Source organism: Phyllostomus hastatus, unplaced genomic scaffold (genome assembly GCF_019186645.2).
Source record: "Phyllostomus hastatus isolate PE091 unplaced genomic scaffold, TTU_PhHast_1.1 phas_contig_40, whole genome shotgun sequence".
Lineage (NCBI taxonomy): Eukaryota > Metazoa > Chordata > Mammalia > Chiroptera > Phyllostomidae > Phyllostomus > Phyllostomus hastatus.
Genome location: NW_025333872.1, coordinates 61397950 through 61406810, shown reverse-complemented (window position 1 = coordinate 61406810; position 8861 = coordinate 61397950).

Genomic DNA, 8861 nt, shown 5'->3' with positions numbered 1-8861 from the left:
GGCTATACAATACATGAAACAACAGTACAAAGTCTGGGAGAGGGAAATTAAATTGTACATTGTTGGGAGGTTCTTATACTGTTTGTGAAGTGGTATAAAATATGGGGCCTTCTTTTTTGGATCACTGCTTATTTTTATATTGTTTTAAGTTTTCTTTTATGTCCTTCATAAATAGCTTAATTTTTTCCTGTGTGTATGCGTTTTATATTAAGTTTATTTTTGATTCAACTTTAGTTTTTGTCAAACGAATACATGTACATAATTTAAGTCATATATTACAGAAACACTATTCTTTCAACTTTCTCCATCTCCTTTTCGCATTCCATTATGACGAATGTTTTCTGATCCTTAATTTACAGTTGACCTTTGATCAATGCAGGGGTTAAGGGCACTGATCCACTTTCCAGTCCAAAATCCAAGTATAACTTTTGAGTTCCCCAAAATGTAGTTGTTGTTTGGTATTTTCAGGGGACTGGTTTCAGAATCCTAACACGATACCCAAACCCAGGAATGTGCAGCACCCCTGTATAAAATGCTGGGGATCATGCTTACAGCTGGCCCACCTCATCCACAGACTCCCAACCTCGGCCTGAAAACGGTACAGGTATTTTTTGAAATTGCCTCTGTCATCAATTAGGAAGTCCTTTGACCCCTTCCTTTTTTCTCATCCCTATGTTTGAGGAGTCTCAAGTCTTCCTCATTTTTATTTTATTCCTATATTTTGATGGAACACATTCTTTAGTAGCTTTCTTAGAAGCACTCATGGAAAGTAAAGTTTTTGAGGCCCTAATTGTCTGAAATCTGTCACCCTAGATATGATTCCTCATTTGGCTGAATTCAGGTGTTCTTGTTAAAAGTATTTTTTTCTAAAAAATTTGGAAACATTTCTTCTTTAATTACTTGCTGAGAGTGTCACTATTTGAAATCCAATGCCATTTTCATGTAACCTGTTTTCCTTTCAGGGAGCTTACAGAATCTTCTGTTTTGGTGCTCTGAAATTTCAGTGATGTGCTGTGTAATTGTGTTGTGTAACTGAATCAGAAGCCTATGTTTATTACTTCAGGAAATTTTCGTATTTATTTCTACTACAATATCCTCCCTGTCATTTTCTCTGAGATTTCTCTTTAGAATTCCTATTATTCAGATACTAGATCTTGTGAATTGATTCTCTTTTTTTCCCTCCACTATTTGTAATCCTTCTATTCTTTTGTTCTACATTTTTGGACTTTTCCTCAGCTTTATCTTCCAATCTTTCTCTTGTTTTTGCTTTGTTCTATTTTCCATATATATTTTTTAAGTTTCCAAAGCTCTTTTTTTGTTCTCTGAATGTTGCCAGCCTTCCTTCCTCTTTCCTTCCTTCCTCCCTCCCTCCCTCCATCCCTCTCTCTCTCTTCCTTTCTCCTTACTTTCCTATCTGTAGTTTCTTAAATGTTTTTATTTCTTCTTCAGCTTTCTGCATTTGTCCTTATGTGCTTGTTTATTTTTATCTTGTTAGAGGTTTTAGCCAAATAAATGTCTAAGAGTGAAACATTAAAAAGCTAATTGGAATGTCTGGGAACATGAGCTTTACCATTATTATCTTTGCTCCAGAAATCGAGTAGGTCTTTTACAATAAGTTTATCTAAGAAATTTCTTTCTAGGACTTCTGGCCAAGATGGAGGTGTAGGTGGATACACTGTGCCTCCTTGCACAACTAAAATTAAGGACAAAAAAATTTAGAAACAAATAAATAACCAGAACAGACAGAAAATTGAACTGTACCGAAGTCCCAACAACCATTCATCCAGACTGGTAAGAGGGGCAGAGTTGGCGGCTGGTGGAGAGAGGTCGTGGAAGGAAAAAGTGGTGGCTAGCAGACCCCGGTAGCAGACCCCGGGCACGGGCACGGGCACAGGGAGGCAACAAGCAGACCCAGTGAGGCGCACAAGGCAGCTAACTGTCCAAAGTCACACATTCACACGCAGATAAACCAGGTGAAAATGGGCAGCAAGATAGACTGCACAACCCAGGGCCCCAGCACTGGGAAATAAAGCCTAAAAGCACTGATTGAAAATACTTGTGGAGATTGTGGTGCAGGGAGAGACTCACAGCATCAAAGGCGAGTTCATTGGAGAAACTCACAAGGTCCTAGAACATACACAAGCCCACTCACCTGGGAACCAGCACCAGAAGGGCCCAATTTGCTGTGGGAAATGGCAGAGGAGACTGAAATCTGACAGAGAGTGGAGCAAGCGCCATTGTTCCCTCTCTGACCCTGCCTGCACATACAGCGTCACAACACAGCAACTGGGTTGCCCAGCCCTGGTGAACATCTAAGGCTCCACCGCTCACTACATAACAGGTATGACCAGGCCAAAAAAAAAAAAATGGCTCAAATGGAAGAAGAAATCAAAGCTTTAGAGCTAATACTTTCAAGCGTCCAAGAGGTAGCCAAGCTATCAGATGCACAGTTCAAAGCACTGTTGATCAGGATGCTCACAGAATTGGTTGATTTTGGTCACAAATTAGATGAAAAAAATGAAGGCTACACTAAGTGAAATGAAGAAAAATGCACAGGGAACCAATAGTGATGGAAAGAAAACTGGGTCTCAAATCAATTGAGTGGACCAGAAGGAAGAAAAAACATATAATCAGAAAAGAAGGAAGAAATAAGAATTCAAAAAAATGAGGAGAGGCTTAGGAACCTCCAGGACATTTTGAAATGTTCCAACATTTGAATTATAGGGGTACCAGAAGGAGAACAGGAAGAGCAACAAGCAGAAAACTTATTTAAACAAATAATAAATGAGAATGTCCCCAATCTGGCAAAGGAAATAGACTTCCAGGAAGTCCAGGAAGCTCAGAGAGTCTCAAAGAAGTTGGACCCAAGGAAGCATGCACCAAAGCACATCATAATTACATTAGCCAAGATTAAAATGAAGGAGAGAATTCTAGAAGCAGCAAGAGATAAGGGGACAGTCACCTACAAAGGAGTTCCCATAAGACTGTCAGCTGGTTTCTCAAAAGAGACCTTGCAGGCAAGAAGGGGTTGGAAAGAAATATTCCAAGTCATGAACGGCAAGGACCTACATCCAAGATTGCTCTCTCTAGCAAAGCTTTCATTTAGAATGGAAGGGTAGATAAAGCGCTTCTCAGATAAGGTCAAGTTAAAGGAGTTCATCATCACCAAGCCCTTATTATATGAAATGTTAAAGGGACTTATCTAAGGAAAAAAAGATAAAAAAACATGAACAGTAAGAAGACAGCAAACTCAGTTATTAACAACCACTCCTAAAACAAAAACAAAAACAAACTAAGCAAACAACTCAAACAGGAACAGAACCACAGAAGTGGTGATCACATGGAGGGTTAGCTACAGGGGAGTGGGAGGAAGAGAGAGGGGGGAAAAGGTACAGAGAATAAGTAGCATAAATGATAGGGAGAAAATAGGGAGAGAGCAAGAATAGTATAGGGAATGTGGAAGCTTAAGAACTCATGACACATGGACATGAACTAAAGGGAGGGAATGTGGGTGGGAGGGGGTGTGCAGGGGGGAGGAGAGTGAAGGGGGAAATGGGACAACTGTAATAGCATAATCAATAAAATATATTTGAAAAATTTTTTCCATTACTAGCTTGCTAAAGTAAAATTTAAAATAAGGAATGGATTTTGTATTTTGACAATGCTTCTTTTCATCTGTTGAAATCCATCACATACTCTTTAACCTGTCAATGCTTTTTCTAATGGTAAGGTTTGTAACAGCAGCAAAGGTTTTGTTGCCCCTCTTCAAGGAGAAGCTAATATTTGATGCTTTCTAAGAAGGGAGAAATTTTGGAGCAGGAAGGTGACCTGGCGGCTCAGGCTGCCTGTGCAGAGCTGGTGTTGCACTCTCTTGCTCTATGCTGTGCCGAAGTTAAGATTTGCCTTTCCAAACAAGAATTTGACCTAGAAAGACCATGAGATATTTTAAGGATTGTTATTATTCTCACATTTTTTGTGTTTATTATAATTTTAACTTTATAAACAGTCTATATGGAATTAAATCTCATTAGCATGTCACCTAAGGCATTGTAGTTGCCACATTTTAAGGGCAAGAAAGGCTGTTTACAAAATGTTGTGTTTTTTTGATGACCTTCTCATCTGTGGTTTAACTACTTTCCTTACCACAACATAGTTTTCCTCCTACTCTTTATCGTCACATGGCAATCAAAAGACCGAGCCTTGTTTTCCTCCTGAAGTATCTTGCTCTTTTACATACTTCCCCAAAGAAGAAGGAAGAATTAGAGGACTGTTCTAATTATTAGTATTAGCTGAGAGAATGTCTGAGTTGCAGAAGTGTCAGAAGTTACTGGTGGAGTAAAAAAAATAAGAGGAAACCTAAAGTAGTCACTGAAGAGACTTAGACCTGGGAACCAAACCAGGAGGTTGAACACTCACTTCTCACTGACTACCAAGTCACTAGCCTCTCTGGGTCTTACTTTCCTCATATATAAAATAATGAAGCTGGTTCACTACATTTTTTCTATGGTCTTTCTGTGCTTCAACTTTCTTTTAGATTTTATTTATTTTTAGAGAGAGGTGTTATGAAGGAGGAAAACATTAATGTGTGAGAGAAACATTGATCAGTTGTTTCTTGAATGTGCCCCAACCAGTGACTAAGTCCACAACCCAGGCATGTGACCTGACCAGGAATTGAACCCGTGACTTTCTGCTTTGCAGGATGACAGTCCAACCAACTGAGCCACATCAGTCAGGGCTCTAAGATTCTCTTGTACTAGCAAAATCAACTCTTGAAAATACTCAATAAGTGGATATATGCACTTTATTGTTTAATTGTGAACTGCATTAATATTACAATATTTTACAATTAAATATTTTTCTTTTTGTTATGAACAGTGTTTCATTTTTAAATATGCAAAATAGAAGTCTTTCTGGAACACTCTAAATATACCCATGGTAGTCAGGATAATGGTTGCTCAAGACATCCATGTCCTAATTCCTGAACCCTGTTAATGTGTTTCCTTGCATTGCAAATAGGACTTTGCAGATGTGATTAAATTAAGGTTTGAGATGCAATTATCCTGGATTATTCAGGTCCTTATATGTCAAAGAGGGAGGAAGAAGAGGCCAGAATGATGACCAAACCTACACTTGCTGGCTTTGAAAACAAAAGGGTGATGTCAGCCAAGGAAACGGGCGGCCTCTCCCAGGGGTGTCCAGACTTTTGGTGTCTCTGGGCCACACTGGCAGAAGAGTTGTCTTGGGCCACACATTAAATACACCAACACTAATGAAAACTGATAAAAAGAAAATGTTTTAAGTAAATTTATGATTTTGTGTTGGGTCATATTCATAGCCATCCTGAGGCACATGTGGTCCCCACCGCTGCGAGTTGTACACCCCTGCAGCTGGAAAAGTCAAGGAAGTGGATTCTCTCCTAGAACCTCCAGAAAGAGTGCAGCCCTGCTGAAACCTTGACACATTGTAGATTTCTAACCTACAGAACTATAAGGTAATATATTTGTTTTGTCTTAAGACACCAGACTTGTGGTAATTTGTCACAGCCATAGTAGGACACCAAAACAATTCATCACCTCTGGCCTTTATTATACTGAACAAATCTAGTTTAGTTTTTATTTTATTTCTATGCATGTAGGTCACATAATAGCAAACACTTCTGCCTAAATTTTCAAGAATTATGCCATATTGAGTTATTGCTAAAGAAATAATTAGGAAATTAATTAATTATTATTCTATGTACCATATATTCCTGTTTGATAATTTTCTAAGACCATGTTTCATTTTTAGAATTTATAGATTGTTGGATCTAGAGAGAACCATAACTATGATCTAATGAAGTCTAATACTCTCTTTTTACATGACAAGAAATTGTGACCCATTAAGTTGAAACCCATGTTTCCCCATAATCATTCAGCTAGTTGCCTATAACACTGACATTGAAATTGAGGACCTTCGGCTCCCAGACTAGGATTTGTCTCACTACACTAAACTCTTTCCAACTGGAGGTATTATTAGGACATGAAAATATTTAATAAATCTGTCCTCTTAGTGTGAAATGTGAAGGATTGTGAAATTCAGATATGCCTTATATAATTCAACTCCTTCTCATTTGAGAAGCAGTGTGACACAACCATTCTAATCCAGGGCCTCAAAGCTAGATTACGTTTATACAAATCCCATCTCTGTACTTCCCAGCATTGTGACTGTGACAAGTTACTTAACCTCTCCAGACTTACATTTCCTTGTCTGTGAAACCAAGATTATAATGCTACCAACTGTATAAAGTTATGGGAGATTTAGACACATTAATAACTATAAAGATCATAGAAAAGAGCTCTAGACCATATTTAGTACTAAATAATTATGAACAATTACTATTGTTAGCAGAAAGATGTATAATAAAGACAGGCTATTTCAGTTAAACAAAAGACTACTTTTTATTACTATTAATATTATTAATATTTATTCCTGTTGTGGTCATTAACCACCTCTTCTGGGGAGGGCATGGACACAATCCTAAAACAGGGCCCAAAAGTTCTGGTAAATTCCCTGTAGTCTGAAAGTCTTTTACTCTCTCTTGTTATCAGACTTTTTTTGGACAATTAGCACATGACCTTCACGAATACTCTCGATAATTAAATTCACATTGACACCAATAAACTGTACAATGACTGGTTCTATACTGTTGATACTGCAAGCTGCATTCTTTCCAGAAAAAAGTGGCTGATTTACTGTTTCGTTTCTTTCATAATGCTGAGCATGGGTATCTAAAAGACTTGCTTAGACTGGCAAACTTTTGAGCAGAAGTGCTAGGTTTGTATGCATCTTCGAGAATGGGGTAGTTAAAAGCTAAAGTGAGCTAGGAAAGAAACAGAAGTGAAAAAGTAGAACAGAAAGACATAGGTAGATAGAGGAAGAAAAAAGAGGAAGGAGGAAAGAAGGAGACATGAAAGGACGTGGAAGATCAATGAAAACAAATGGAGAAGAGAGTTTGAGAGACAGTTTAGGCGAACAGGAGACAATACAGCAGAAGTATTTTACATGAAGCGTTTCTGATGCCTAAACCAGTGCTTCTCAAACTTTCATGTGCATCAGAATCATCTGGAGGACGTGTTAAAACGGTTTCCTAGGTCCTGTCAGCAGATATTTTGATATAATAGAGTGGAGCCCAATAATACAAGTTCTAACAAACTCAGAGGTGATACAGAAGCTGCTGGTCTTAGGACAGTTTGAAACATTGAGTGAAACAATATTCATACAAAATAAATATAATAGTTCTTGGTTTCTTTTTTATTGAGCTATATTTTACATACAGTAAGTAGCAGAGATCTTAATGTTAGTTTGCTAACATAAGCAATTCCCTACTAGGTCATATGAAGACCTACCTGATCCCATAGGCTGTCTCTGTCAAGGACACCAAGTCCTTGTGACCTGATATCTTCCATCAGAAAGATAATGAACTTTGGTAGGTTTTTCAGCTTTTCGAAGAAAAAAAATGTATTTCTGTAACCTAGAATTGAATGCCAAAGAAATAGAAAGCACCTATATTCCTTGAATTACATATGGAATACTGTTGGTTTCATCTAAGCCAGGGGTGTCAAACTTATTTTCACCAGGGGCCACATCAGCCTCACAGTTGCCTCCAAAGGGACAAATGTAATTTTATAACTGTCTAAGTGTAACTACTCCTTAACTAGGGGGAAGGAGCTGGGCACTGATCCCAGGTAGAAACAAGGTGCCAGGCCAAATAAAACAAGGTGGAGGGCTGGATTTGGCCCAAGGGCCTTATGTTTGCCACCTGTGATCTAAGCCATAGCCCATTTTTTATCTCTTGTTTACTATCTCATTTGAGAGGAGGAAATTTTGCTGTGTTATATTGAATTATCTCCCATTCTTTAAATGCACAATTTATTGCATTTATACAATAAGTAACCCAAAATTGGTCAAGGAAGCTATTGAGATAGAAATTCTTCAGCAGTGCTTCTCACACTTCGAAATGCATCTGAATCTCTGGGGATCTTGTTAAATAACACAGATTTTGACTCAGTGTGTCCAGTGTGGGGTTTGAAATTCTGCATTTGTAACAAGCACCTAAGTGATACTGTTGTTGCCTATCCATGGATCACATTTTTTAAAATTTATTTGTATTATTATTTATTTTTATTTTCATTCAATTATTTTTTATTTTTAAATTACAGCTGACATACAATATTATATTAGTTTAGGTGCACAAACCAGTGATTAGATATGGCATAACTTACTAATTAATCATCCTGATAAGTCTTGACCCATATGACACCATACATAGTTATTACAACATTATTGACTATATTCCCTATGCTGTACTTACATCCCCACAACTATTCTGTAACTACCAGTTTGTACTTCTTAATCTCTCCACAGTTTTCACCCATCCCCACTATCTTCAACAGTCAAAATATTCTCTGTATCTATGAGTCTATTTCTGTTCTGCTTGTTCATTTATTTTTTTAGATTCAATTATTGATAGATATGTATTTATTGTCATTTTATTATTCATATTTTTTTCCTTCTTCTTATTAAGAAGACCCTTTAACATTTCATATACTACTGGCTTGGTGATGATGAATTCCTTTGGGTTCACCTTGTTTGGGAAGCTAAATGATAGTTGTGCTGGCTAGAGTAATTGAGGTTATAGGTCCTTGCTTTTCATCACTTTGAATATTTGTTGCCAATCCCTTCTGGCCTGCTAAGTTTCTGTTGAGAAATCAGCTGACAGTCTTATGGGAACTCCCTTGTAGGTAACTAATTGCTTTTCTCTTGCTGCTTTTAAGAGTCTCTCTTTGTCTTTAACCTTTGGCATTTTAATTATGATGTGTCTT